Below are 15,017 nucleotides of genomic sequence, written 5' to 3' on the forward strand. Positions count from 1 at the left end.
CCACATCCACATATGCATCCCAAAAGCCCAGCCAAACTTGGATTACTGCTTTTCGAATACAAGTGAGCGACATTTAGCTGTAATCAGCTCCACTTGGCTGACTACCTGCGCTACTGTAGCCTGAGTCTTGCCCTGCTTTTGCCTCGATTAACTCCAGCCTGCACTGATGAAATGCAGCATCATGATAGTGGGGAACATCCAAGGGATGGAAAAAGTCTTCTTTTTTAAATAAATAAAGTGACATGACTCATTAATGTGATGGATGACTTTGCAATTTTCTGGGACCTCAGCATCGACCCAGCCCCACCAGCCCCCTTCAGGAGTACCCCTTGTGGGCCATTCCCAGGTGAAAGCTGGACATTTAAACGTGTCCCTTTTAAGTGCTGAGGCAAGCAGGTCCGCTGGGCAAATGATTGCCCTTTTTAGCTCTTGAAGCTCCTGAGGACCCATTTAACTGTGAAAATAAAATTGTTACATTCACCTAATAGCCAGTTAGTCTAAATTATACAGCAATATTTTAAATGACAAAAACAAAAGCTAAAAATAAATAAGAATATAAATTAAGTTAATTATCATCTGTAAACGCTAAGTGGAGCACATTTTATAGATTGAGAACCAGTGGATTTAAAACAGACTCTTGCTAGTTTGTTTTGATCTTGTTGACCAAAAATGTAAATTAGGAAGGGCAATTTTTGTTCATGAAGGAGATCATGACACATTTAGTTAATTCGTCGCTGTCAAAGCCCAATACTTTTAATCTATGCTATTCAAGTTCTAATTGCACCTCAGTCATGTTTTAAATTATCTGATAGCATCATAGCTTTAAACTTGAAAGAATCCACATTCAGAAATAAGCTTAAAAAACATTCAACCTTTCTCATAGATTCATGAATGTTTCAAACTAATTTGATTGTTCTATCAAAGTCTCTCTGACTTTACCAAAATAAAGTGTGTGAGAAATGTCAAACCTTTTACAGCAAATGGTGTAATCCTTTGTATTTTCAGCCTTTTTGGGTAAAGGTAGATGTCTTCAGATTTCAGGCACAGTATTTCCAGCACCTAGAGTATGCTACACTATATTATACAGTTCACTGTGTATACAGTGCACAGCAAACCCCCAGACAAATCATGTGTTTAGAGTCGATGATCACAGTATGTAGTCTGGTGTGATGGAGTCCTGCCTACACTTTTTTATGGCACTAAATGTTCGCAGTTTCAAAAAAGTCACCTGAGATAGAACTGATCTATATACGGCAGCCCTGATGTTGCATAACACGCTGCCTAAGTACTGATTACTGGCAATTATGTCCAGAGACGGCTGACACAGTCAGATCTATTATAATGCATCCACTCTACAGACACTCACAGAGTTGTTGTACCCTCGCTATCGGTGGGTGACTGGACTTAGTTTCTATGGGAACCAAAGTGCAACACACACTGGTAAAATGAAAATACAGCTGTTCTTGTTCAGACAAACGGTATAAAGCAAAAGTAAAGCCGACTGTTTTAGAACTGCTACGAGCTGAGCAGCTGTTACACTAAAGATATCCCGACTTATAGTTATAGTATATATACTCATAGTTTTTTGCTGTCGGATGGGGAGGGGTAACAGCACTAGATGACAAAATACATTACATATGTGATTGAGCTTCATACTTTTGCTATGCTAAACTCTGAATGTTCATTGATAGCAGAGTTAGGTGGCAGTTCTTTAGATCAGCGGTCCCAAACCTTTTTTGTGCCACGTACCGGTTTATGTTCGACAATATTTTCACGGACCAGCCTTTAAGGTGTCGCGGATAAATACAACAAAATAAAACCTGTACCAGTACAAAAAAAAAGATTTATTCATAACACATGGGAAAACACCCAGGGAAACCGAGTTAACGAGAAAAATGATAATAAAATAACGAACCCTGAAAATCATAAATTTCACAGCCCGGTAACAAACGACTCAAGGGGTTGGGGACCACCGCTTTAGATAGTCTTAGTTGGTTAGAGTATGAACTTACAGCTGCACAGCCAACTTTAAATAACTCACATGTTTGTGCTTCATCAAAAATAAAGAAATGATATCGCATTAGACCCCAGTCATACCAGCCCAAGGACCCATTTAAGTGTGTTTCCTGGACAATGAGGACAGTTGCTGAGGCAGGCAAGTTTATTAAGTCTGATTAATGCGGACCTAGAGACTGATTAGTGACCCCCTCTCCTGTGAACGTTTTCTGTGATTTGAGTTTTCTTACCACTTGACAAATGTTTGCAGACAAGTTGGCACTTTCGATGCGAACTACTACCCGCTTGGCATCCACTTTTTGTGAGAGATTTAGCCTAGCAAAAGCCTAAACCTCCAGCAGCGACACGCCAACCGCACTTAGTCAGGAAACACACATTTTTCCCTCTCTGCCATAGATCCTGTGTAGCTAAACTTAAACTCTTCTTAGACAATTGAATTCTAAATTATTCAATTTCAGCCTTCTGGTGTTCATTCTAGATCTCTTTCAGTCCTCTTGTGTGCGCATATGCATCATCACAGAAAACTGTGGTCTTGGAGTCATCGCTGTATCGGGAACTACCAGAAAAGCAGCTTTGGAGCAGGATTATTTATCTCTTTTTTTCCATATAACACAAATAATGTGTGCCATTAAATAAAATTGAATTGTAGAGTTCAGGATAGGTGTAGGTGTGATCACTTTGAGTTTTCCTAAAATACTGTGTAAAGTGCAGATGCACCTATTAATACCACACAAGTGGATCTTCTTAATTAGTGTCTCCAGTCCCACATTCCCAGTTTGAATACCACTCAGGTCCAAACTTCCAGTATGAACTTCTCCTCTTTGGCAGTATCAACATATGTGTCTCCATATTAATCTTTCTCTGTCCTTTTGATTATCTGTGCACGTGCCTCAAGGGTCATTCAGATGTTTTGCTTGAAGGGCTGTCTGGTTTTGACAAGTGCCCTACTCACCTGTGTACATGGCATGAATAGAACACGAAGTAAATATGTCCTCCCTTGTGGTAGGTCAGACTACAAGGCAGTCCACTTTTCTGCACAGTGTTGCAGGTCTAAATCAAGAACTGAATTTCAACACAGTGGCATACGAAGCTTTTGCCTCAAGGGCCTGATTTCCTTGTTCTCTGGTGTTTTAACAATGAGGCTGTTCTTGACAGTCCAACTGAGGCAGTCATGTTTAAGTGGCCCTTGAGTCCAGCCTGTTTTGTGTAACAGAGTTAAAAGCACTAAAGTGCATCAGGACTACTGATATGTGCCCAATAAATATCATCAAGCCAGTCCTTCCAAATGCAAAATCAAACCAAAACAAAAAACACCTGAAAGATTACCTCGTTGATCACCCTAAAGATGTTTAATGTCATGTTTACCTTCTTTTGAAGCTATCACTCAGTGATATTCAATAGAATTAGGATCAAGACTCAGAATGGTCCAGCGTTTTCTACTTATTCTTGTTTTCATTCATTTTATCTTATATCCCATTATGCTGTTGGAAAAACCATGACCAGCAACTGCCTGGATACCGTGATTTTATTGTGTCCTTTGCAGATTCAAGCACACTGTGCCTAATGCAGCAACACAACCCTATGGTGTGTGATGGTGTACTTTTCTTTAAAAAAAAAGTTGTTTTTTTACTACCATGACCACAGAGCTGATGTGACTTAGCACAAAGCTCCAATTTTGTTTCAGCTGTCCCAAGAAAACTCACCCAGAAGCACTGTGGCTTGAAGCCCACTTTCATTTAGAAGGTAACATATGGTGGGGCTAGATACTACTGCGAGTCTTAATCTCTAAAGTCAGGTTGTATCCATCCTGACGTTTTCTTAGCTTTTAGTTTTGCACTTTAAACTATCCCCCTGTTAAATCTGGAGTCAGGTTTCCTCTGGGCCAGAGGTGGGCAAATAATCTTCCCATGTCTTTACAAGCTTTTTAGTGCGGCCCCCCCACAACATTCCCAGTTTCCCATGTTTCCCCTTGGGAAAATTAATTTCCCTCCCCTGCTCTAGCCCATGTCAGCATCTCCCTGTGAATCTTTACCGTGACCACACGTGGCTATTACAGTTTTATCCTCTCAGATAACTTATGCGTGTGTGTTAAATGTGGCACACATGATGATGATGATGACAAATACCACAATAATTGGATCGATCCATTTGTCAGGGCTGAAGATTAAAACCATGTTATACTAATTAAAGTCTGCTTTAAATATGACTGCACGCACATTTATATAGGAACACTTGGAAAGGGTTTTGTCTGCACTATTTTAGACTACGGTTCAGTTCTTTTTGCACATTCTTTGTTTAAAGTTAAACAAGCCAACATCATAATATAACCACTGCAGCGCCACTCCACTGGGCATAGTCCTGTGTCAACTTTGTCTGAAACTTAGCAGTTCGTAAAGGAACTTAGAATAGAATCAGCGAACTCTGGACACCTCTCAGAGTTAGCAGTAAGGGTAAACATTTTCATTTCATTTAAGTGCCCATTCAAACATATATACCCAAAAGCTTTATGTGCATTTTCATTCAAAGACAACACAGAGAGGATTTCTCATGCATCTTTGCATGTTAACAGCAGACATCTTAATAGTACATCGATGGTATTACTACCATCCTTCAATCCAAGACGTTGCACTGTATCACAAAATATCCACATAGTACTCCATAGTCCAGCTAGTGTTTAAACACTACACTTGCTATCTTAGTGTCAGCACAAATTCTTACACAACAGAAATTGTTGACAAGAATCAATCATAATCTAACTTTAAATATTAATGCAGTTAATTTACTTTCAGCTGGCTAAAGTCAGGCATGTACCTGTGAATACTGTACTTCTGCCACTACCAAAGAACTGCTGCTGCAGACGGGATGATCCTCTTAGAGGCTCGGCAATCTGGGACACTATTCCCACTTCTTACTTTTGCCAATTTGCTCCTGGAAGCCCCTGAGTCCTTGTCTTCATTAAAGGAGTTCCTCATTGATCAATCACTGTCAGGGGAGTTGCCCTGTAATTGCACTGAGGCGTAATCATGACTGACGTCTCCCCCCCCCTCCCACCTGCTCTGTCACAGGTCTCAGGAGAGAGAATGCTCCATGACTTTCACACCTTCGACCTCAAGGTAGGCCCCTCTAAGGATTTTACTCTTCTCTTTGGGGTTTATCTTTAACGTTATCATGTTTTGGACTGATTATCGTCACTCATGCATGTGTTTGTGTATGTATGTTAATGGAGATGGGGACAGGTGAGTTAAGATTTTGAATAAATATGAAATATATTTTTCACTGATACGACTGATTTCCTGTCATAGATGCGATAGACTATATTATGTGTATTCATTTAAGAATTTTTCTATGTAATACATTTATACTTAGAGATACACTCTGTAAAATACACAGAGGTTCTTCACTGACTTGAAAAGAACACTTAACAGACAGCAGACGGGGAAAAAATGCCGATCTTGGCCTCTCGTCAAGTTGCTCATGGAGCTAATGTTGTAGATTAGCAGTTGCTGTAACCTTCAGCTTGTCATTTTCCCAAGCAAAAGTGTCTGCCAGCACTCTTGATGTTTTGTACTTATAAGAGACTTTAGATAATCAATTTAAAATCCAGTATTTTGTAACCCCTGTGTTTAATCTTGGCATTTACATGCTCTAACTACACGAGCAGGCTCAGGTAGACAAAATTGAATGCTAATGTGATGCATAATATGAAGCAATAGTTTATCCCAGTTATTCATTTATTTGACATCAAGATCTTGACTTTATTGAATTGTATTTTTTTCCCCCTCCAACAATGTGGCTAAGGCTTTTTATGCATGACGCATAAAGTCCTGAGCTGCTTTCTTTTATGAGACATAAACTAATACGTACAGTCATTTCAGTGTTTCCCTGTGCTTTAGCTCCAAGTGTTTGGAAATCACAGTTAACTTTTCACAGCTGTGCAGAAAGGTCACATGTAAGTTTGCCATCAGCTCTGTAATGTGTGATGTCAAGCCAGCACATAGATTTTTGGAGTATGACTTGCAAAAGATGCAAAATGATTGGTTGATTTTCATGGAATGGAACTGATACTGTTGCCATGACATTAAACCTACCAGGATGCAAAAGTTCCGAAAACATTATAAGATTGTGTAAAATGATTCGTCACTCTGCCCATTTCTGTCACTGTAAGAGGTTTGATGGTAAAGCTTGTGATCATGCTTACAACTGGTGATTGCTGTTAATGCCTGCTGTGCCTACACCGAGCACTGTTCGATTTAGCTTGTAATCCGTTACAATATTTCATCTTTTAATTGTTCTCAGCACTTGGCAAAGAATAACCTCGCCTCTACCCGCTTCCCACAACACGGGCTGTACATTTTCAAATGTCATTTATGTGACACTTGTAATACAAACATCCATAATGTTTTAACTAGGGGGGGAATTGCAACACGGATCTCAATCATTGTGAATTCAGGGCACAGTCAGAAGAAAGGAAGGTCAGCACGGCTGAACTCTCCTCCCTACAAAACATGATTGTTTTATCAAACTTTGAAAACATTCTCATGACTACTGCTGCTGTGGCAAAACGTCAACAGAATACTGCGGAAAATGCTTTTCCCTGGGAAAATATAGCAGCATTTTCATCTTTTGGGAATAATTCGGCCTTATTTTATACATTTTACCAATGGTAGAGGTTAGGATTTGGACAAGTAGAAAAGTGGGTATTTGCACATAACTAATGTTTTAGAAACACATATACTTACACTCGTAATGTAATAATATAAAGACATCTGTAGATGAAATAGAAGTGTTGTTTCTCACTGTCAGTCTATGAGATTGCAGGGACCTTGGCATTTACTAAGTCTGCCATGTCATTGTCTGGAAAAGTGTTCAGGACCATGTACGAGGAGGAAAGTTTTAAATTTAAAATGTAATCAGCACAATCACCACAAGCAATCAGTTCCTCTTCATTTCACCTGATCGAGCCCCCTGCTAAAAGGAGGCTGTTAAATAGAGCATCTTATCAGGCCTGGATTAAGTTTTGACTTTGATTAACATCTGTAGTCTGAGTTTAGAATGTCAAAGTTCAACTTAAAGGGAGAGATAGACATTTTTATATATATATGTGTGTGTGTGTGTGTGTGTGTGTGTGTGTGTGTGTAAATTGTCTATCTCTCTTTTTATAAGGCACACTTTCTATCCTTTATTAAATACAATTGTTTATTGATTTTTTCCAGAGTTGCATGAGAATCATACAGTAAAGCTAAAGTGACATTAGCTTAAAACTGATTAGCTTAGTTTAGCATCAGATTTGTATAGAAGGTCAAAGGTCAGTTCGCCCTTTAGTAATAAAATCTACTCTAAAGAATACCGTTCAAAGCTGACTTTTTAAAATCATTTTTGTTGAATCATCACAAATACTGAAGTAATATTATATATGAACAAAGAACTGAAGTGGAATTTTAAAGATGGCATGAGTGCATACAGAGAAAATGAGACAGATGTGACAATAGTAAAAAAAAAACGACAAAACAAAACAAGAAAACTCCTCAAGATAACTCAGACATACATAGGCGACCGTGGCTCAGGGGGGTTGGGAAGCGCATCTGTAACCGGAAGGTTGCCGGTTCGATCCCCGGGCTCTCTGTCCTGGTCGTTGTGTCCTTGGGCAAAACACTTCACCTACCGCCTACTGGTGTTGGCCAGAGGGGCTGATGGCGTGATATGGCAGCCTCGCTTCTGTCAGTCTGCCCCAGGGCAGCTGTGGCTACAACTGTAGCTGCCTCCACCAGTGTGTGAATGTGAGAGTGAATGAATAGTGGAATTGTAAAGCGCTATACAAATCCAATCCATTATTATTATTATGTGTAAGACTGTCTGTGCAAATATGTTTGAGGACATTGGAAAGTTAACTCCATACAACACTTTCAATGACAGGCTTCTGTTTCAGACAATGAAAATGCAGAAGTGTACAAAGACGTATACAAATAAATGCCGAGGTAATAAGGTGATAAGGGGAGGTTTAAGGTGAGTGTTAAAAAAAGTTTAAAAGAATGCAGAAAATCATATATTCAGAAAAATGAATCAGTTCAGTTGGGAACCAAACAAACAGGATAATCAGTGTAAATGTACATAAAAAAGAGGCAAACTAATATAACTGTCAATTTATGTCAAATTTCTGAATTAACTAATGCCCACATTTTTGAATCCTTTGATTCTTTTAGTTATATATTAGTCTTAATCTCTTCCTTTTGTCTTTAACCCCCATTTAACCCACTTTCCATGTAACCCCCCCTCCGCAGGTGATTACACACAGAACAGTGGAGGTGGAGAGAAGCACAGATATCAGATATAAGTGTTACTAAATCGTGTGTTGTTTTTCTTTTAAAAAACAAGCTATGATTTTCGCTTTTTAGATCATGACGGACTTGTTGAAATAACATATGGGAAACAGGAGCAGTAGGTCGCTGTTTCAGGGCTAGATGCTGGAATGGTCTCCAGTTTCTAACATCTTAATTTTTTTTTATTATTTGTATATAATAGCTGTCAAATGTCATGCACAAAATCTTAGAACAGTAATTTGTTTCATTCCGTACATGACTTAGAGGAAATTATGCATGTGATTTTTCTCAAGCAGTGAGAAAAGTCTGCGTGCATGCTGAGCCATCAGAATGAATTCTTTGTAGCTGAGGAATCTGCCGGCTTCAGAGCTCTGTGTGTTTCTTGAGCAGTGGGCATGTTTGAAAGGCCGGCTGCAGTCTGCCCACCCAATCACAAGTTAGAAATAGTCATTTTCTTTCCTTCTTTTCCATTGTTGGTACTTGTTTTTTCTTAACTTTTAACTGGTTGGGCAAGTGGCATTAAAGCAACAAAGACAAACTTTCAATTAATGTAATTCCCTTATTTACTGGAGATGTATATTTGTAAGGGTATTATAATTTATACACATTTCTTTATCCTCCAAACTTCAGGGCATAAATTTGTCCGTTTTGCATCACAGGACTAATTTCCGGGATAATTACTTGTGAAAAAAATGACTCGACAGTCTTAAGAAAATTAGATTTACTCGATTTGCAAATAAATAAAAACAATGGGGTTCAGATAAATCCCCTTTTTGGCATTGTCAAAATTTCATTATGAAAGCCACCACAAGCTGCACTGACTGACCAGCTTTGAACATTTTGTGAATTTCAATGTCACTACAGCTGAGCTCATTTGGGAAAAGGCGAACCAAGCACACGCACAGGCTATATCCAGACATAATAAACTGTCGCCCTGTTCACAGAGGCGTGGAAAGGAGAGAACACCTTCCCAGCACATCCTCAGACACATCTGTGCCCATGCCCCTAAAATTATGTTTCTTTTGCAGTGGAAATAGGTCAGCCGTGAATACCTGGCTCCTTCCATCTCAAAAAACCCTTTAACACACTTAATTAAGAACGTAACTGTGTGGATTTTTGAGTGTGAGAGAAGTGGACTGTTTTGTTTGTTTGTGAACTTTTTCACATGCTGAGAAGATGTGCGACTGATATGTGAAAGGAGGGGATGCGTTCGGAGACATGAAATATTTTCGTAAATCTGAACATTTTACAAGCGGCTTTGTTAGGAACTGCAAAGGCACAATAATGCCAACTTGGCCCTCATTTAGACACTGAATCATTCAGATTGCACCACTGTGATTGCTTAATTAAATGCTCGACTGTGTAATGACTTTGCTTGAGAGGGAATTAAATGTCTAAATGCTGCAGAATCTGCGTTGAGCTGAATAGAAATCAATGGGACACGGTGCAGGAACCGAAGGTGTTTTCCGACTTGTTTAGGGTGAATGTTTGGTATTGATGCCATCCCTCAGTCACTCAGTCAAAAGCTCATTCCTCTAAGTCCACAGCATTGATTGCTGGCATACAAACAGTGTGCTTACTTGGTGCTTTCTTGTGAGATCGAGGAAGTCTATTACTTACATGTCTTCAGCCTGCTGTGTGTAATAGTGGATCTACTGTACAATCGTCCAGTGATTAGGGGGCTGTAAGATTACAAGAAATCAATAACGATACATATTAAAAGAAATTTCCCACATCTGCTGCATTTCAAACGCAGCCCCAGTGGTCCCTGTCCGCGTCTGTTTATGTTACGATCACGTTTCAAGCTGGTTTGAGTTCATAGTGTATGTTATTCCTCGCTGGCTATTAAAACATGGCCACATTTTTCTCTCAAAATAACTTTCAGAGTCCAAAATTATCACTCGTCCGGCATATTTTCAGAGTGTTCTACTACAAAAGCCCAAAGGCAAACATTAAAACCCATCCCACATGGAAATAGTTCTTGAAAGGAGTGCAGCCCAACTAATCTCACAAATATTTGATTGAACCAAAGACCTTTAGAAACCGCCGAAGCTGCGAAGGGCATACAACTCCTAAAATGACAACCGATTATCAAACTGCCTCTGGCTCGAGACACTGTAATCCCCCAGATGTTGCAGTCTATGAAATACGAGAGTCTGAATTAGATTTCTCAAACAATGTCGGCTTGTCTGCATTCGTAAACCCTCAGCGTTTAAGTCACAAAATTAAGTTGACCCCGTCAGAAAGCTTAAGGACATGTAACAAAGCCCCCGGCAGTCTTATTACTTCATCTGCTTTGATCTCATCTACTCTGTGTAATAAGTTCCCACTCTAGCAAGACCACTGGGGCTAATAAGGGTTTTTATCTGCTTTTTGATATTAGATATTAACACCTCATCAAAGTTAAGCCAGCTGTAGGCTCTAGTCGTGCCTCCAAATTTACATTAGCCTAACAATGTCTCTAAAGGAAATCTTATCAAATTCAAATTAAGGGCGAGTTGAATAGCCAGAAGGAAACTGCTACCCATCACTCAAGGAACAAGTCGTTTGGTTCTGCACAAGCAGGCTTTGGAAATCACTGGACAGTAGGTTTATTTTTTGGTGTGAGAACGTTAATACTTTAAATTCGCCCCTCGCAATCCCGAATCAAAACTGCACGCATTTGCAGCGAATGAATGATGAATGTTTAGCCGGCAGGAATGAAAATAGGTCTGACTGACACAATCAGGATTTGCTGTTTGAGAACTCCATAAATAGCGTCTCTAGTCAGCCAGCCTTTGTGATCTTTACCTGAAGGGGGTAGATGTTCGTTCTGCGTGTGTTGTTTTTGACGTTATCATCAGATACTCGGTGCAGGTTGTAACCCAGTGGTTGGTTGGAATCACCCGTGAAGCCGAACGCACTTATGTAAACATCTGTTGTCAATCCTCGCCATTCCTGAACGGCATACCCAAGTGAAGACAAGCGTATAGCTTTTTTTTTTTCGTGTGTGACGAAAGAAGAACAAAACACTAGAATCTAAGTTATTTTAGAAGCCTTACTTCTTCAAACATTTGTCAAGGTAAACCCTGTATCTAGGGAGAGAGAGAGAGTGCAAAGGTTTCAGAATTCTTATCATCCCTTGTGGCATCCTTTGTCAGGTTGTATGAAAAAAAAATGAAATATTAACTGGAAAATATAGCTCGGAGAGATAGAAAATAAATTACTTCAGTGTGGCAAGGAAAAGAAGATTGTGAGATTTATCAAGTCAAGATGGAAATGCCTGCTAAGTCTGTGCCCCTACCTTGAAAAATTAAAGGAAAAAAAGCGTTAAATGCCTTCGAGTACATTGTGATGTAAAGGCATGCATGTGCGCCTGCAAAGATGTAGCGAGTGGAATTTGTTGTTTGAATGTGATGGCGTTGCATGTGGCAACAGATCATACAGAAGATTCAGCTAACACATACGAAAACGCAGGGAGGGTATCCAAAATAATCCAAGCTGTACTCCCCAGTCTTTTAACACTTAACAGATTTGGTGTAAAACAGCTTGACTGGCAAAATCTATAATTGTACAGATAAGTGAACATGTTAGCTAGATAAAGGTTAAACTATCAGGGATATGTTCTCCATCCGTCTAAAGCCAATTTTACACATTCAGCTCAAGCAACAGAGGGTGGGAAAAAAGGAGGCGGGGTGAAAAAAACTGGCAAGTCAATATTGATTGATCTGGAGCCTTAGCAATTACCTCCATGTGCAGAAGACCATGTTAAGGTCAGTATTATCTTAGCTCATTTTATGGGTCAGTGCTCTGGCTTTAGCTGAAATAAATTAATGGGGTAAACACTTTAGCTCACCTTGATGAAATGGGTGAAGTGGAAAAGCTTTGCATAGGTAGGAGGTACAGTGCTGCGGAGTGACCCTTGATATTTTCCCGAACGCCCATAGGTCGTAAAATCCCAGCATTAAATAACACTGACTACCCAGCGATGAAACCATAAGGCCAATAATGCACTGTTAAGAAGCAGTGGAGCTATTATATGAATCTCGTTTACGGGTTAACCAAACCCATTCGCTTGAATGGATAGATGTCCTACGGAATAAATAAAAGCGGTTACAACAGTGATTTTCATGAATGAATTTCTTTTTTTCTTTTTTTTTTGGATTCAAATAAAAACATTGTGGAGAATAGCAGGAGAAATTAATCTTGTTTGTATATATATATTTATGTCTATATATATTAATTTGCATATATTTACTACATTTTTTTTGCAGTTTATTTCTTATAAATGTATCGGGCAATTTATTTATTTCATTTTTTCGGTGGGAAAAGAAAAGTCACACTGATGATATAGAAGTCTCAAAAACTCATGCATGTTTTAACCCAGCGGTCCCCACCCCCGGGCCACAGACCGAGTCGTTTGGTACCGGGCCGTGAGAGTTGAGGCTCCGGTGTGAAATTTATGGTTTTCAGGGTTCTTATAGCTTTTTTACGTTATTTTTTTTTTTACTCGTTAACTCGTTTACCCTGGGTCTTTTCCCCGTGTGTTATGAATAAATCTTTCTTTTGTTACAGGTTCTGGTTTTATTTTGTTGTATTTATCCGCGACACCTTAAAGGCCGGTCCGTGAAAATATTGTCAGACATAAACCAGTCCGCGGCACAAAAAAGGTTGGCGACCGCTGTTTTAACCCATGTATATAAGGGTTAAAACAACTACAGGACACAGTGTGCTTCCTATTTCTCCTCTTTACTCCTGAAAGCCTTCTTGGAGTAACCCTTGAAGCTCTTTTACCAACTGTGTGGTGTCTGTCGTTTTTCAGGCCTGCTTATATAAAAACAGGACATGAGTAAGCATGAGAAGTTAGTGAGGGTGGTTTCTGCCTATGCATTTTCTCTTATACCTCCTGCCAAGTGAAATCGCCAGTATACTAATGGTAGTATAAAGCAAGTACTTCACGGCCGTGTCAACCACTCTAGTAACATTCATATGCTGTGCATTTCTTTTATGCATCGCTGTTGCCAAAGGCTGCCATTATCAATTCAAACTAGGCAAACAGCAACGAGTAGCCCACTGCACAGCACGACTGTAGCACCCTCAATTCATTATAATAGCAGAGTCCTCAATTTTGCATGTTATTTCTTGACACCTGTGTGTATTTAACTGGAGGGAACGGAGAACGTTATCACTCAGCCAAACGCATCACCTTTGTATTGGAATTCTGCTCTGGCCTTCGGGCCGACTCAAGAACACAACAGAGCTGTTTGTAAGTCCAAAATAAATTCAATTTCCAATGCAGTGATCTCCTTAATGACAAGTCAGTGCCCCTCACTCATTGGCAAGCTCCCACGGGGACGGCGAGAAAGATGAATTTATCAACAGGCTGGAGACTGCGCCCTAGGGGACACCCACCCCCTTACGATCAAACAGAATACGACTGCGTGTGTCCGATCGCTCTTCCATTATTACCCAGCTCCTGCTTTTAATGTGAGCTGACGAAGGAGCGATGACAGTATTGATCTGGCCAAAGTGCTATTTATGTACTCACAAATCCTGTAATCAGTGATTACAAAAGCACTCTACCGTTGCGGCTAGCTCGTTTTCAATTCGTTAAGTGCACAGGGTGACATTTTGCTCGTGTCATATGCATGCAGGGTTGTCTTAACGTGCCTGTTTTGCAGCCTTTCCTCAGTGAAACGTTAGCATGCAAGCTCCCGCCACACGTCTTCAAATCAAATCAGTCTGTATTTCTGGACAAACATCTAAACATGAACCTGATTTTACTTTGGAGCGTCCCCTTCATCTGCACCATAGATTCATTTCTTGATTTATTTTCTTGCCAATTTTTTAGCTGAAACACCGCATTGTTGCGCTGCATTCCTGTGAACGCTTCAGAAGTTTCTGATTATTAATAACACCGTGTCTTGTCAGCAGCATAACCTCCCGATAAGTAAAGGGGGGGGGGGGGGGGGGGGAGGGGGACATGAGGTTGTTGTCATGGCGTATGGTTAACAGTATTATAGATAAGCTTTAATCCCCCGCTCGCCTCACTGTAATGCATAGCAAAAGTGATGGAAGCGGAGAACATGCACATGTGTAAACATCAGCCGCCGAAGGAGCGGCGTGCTGAAATGACACAGCAGAGAGAGAGGAGCACGCAGCGCGCCGCTTGCTTACAACGGCGAGGTAATTCATGCTCATCAAAGTCATCACTCCATAAGCACAGCTCTTGTGAGCCTTTCACTCACATGAGGTGCAACAGTAAATCATGTGTAGTGAGCATGACCACATTCTGCACCTCTGCTACACATTCATGAATAAAACTCAAATATGGATCATTGTTGACCCCATACGACCCCATAGCTCCATCCGTACTGTGGCGTCTCATCCAAAAGTTGGGACTAGAACAGGGTGGGGGTGGGGGGAATCAAATATCAATCATATCTTAATCTGCATTTATGAAGTCAGTGTTTGGTGCTAATTTTTCAAACATTTACAGTTTTGATGGGTAAGCCCTAATTTTGTAGGATTTTGCATTGATGATTAATTGTGGATGAAGCAAAGATAAGGTATCATCATAGTTATAGTATGCCTCGGGTTTTCTTTATTTATGGATACGGGATGGTTTGAAAAATAGATATATATAGCTCACAGAATCCAGCTGACATGGGCATCAGCAGGTGGACAAAAATGATATAGAAACAG

At 40.0% G+C, this 15,017-nt stretch overlaps 1 protein-coding gene across 38 annotated transcripts in view; it reads left to right on the forward strand.

Annotated features, from left to right (window-relative positions):
- The window catches only part of ptprda (protein tyrosine phosphatase receptor type Da), a 408,815-nt gene that overhangs the window by 197,345 nt on the left and 196,453 nt on the right, over positions 1–15,017 (forward strand). For all 38 annotated transcript variants that reach the window (XM_084924268.1, XM_084924283.1, XM_084924276.1 and 35 more), the window contains one exon: positions 5,082–5,129. The gene's annotated coding sequence lies outside the window, so the exon portion shown is untranslated. The remainder of the gene's footprint in view (positions 1–5,081; positions 5,130–15,017) is intronic.

Source organism: Perissodus microlepis, chromosome 3, assembly GCF_051167445.1.
Source record: "Perissodus microlepis isolate ML-2025 ecotype Zambia chromosome 3, ASM5116744v1, whole genome shotgun sequence".
Lineage (NCBI taxonomy): Eukaryota > Metazoa > Chordata > Actinopteri > Cichliformes > Cichlidae > Perissodus > Perissodus microlepis.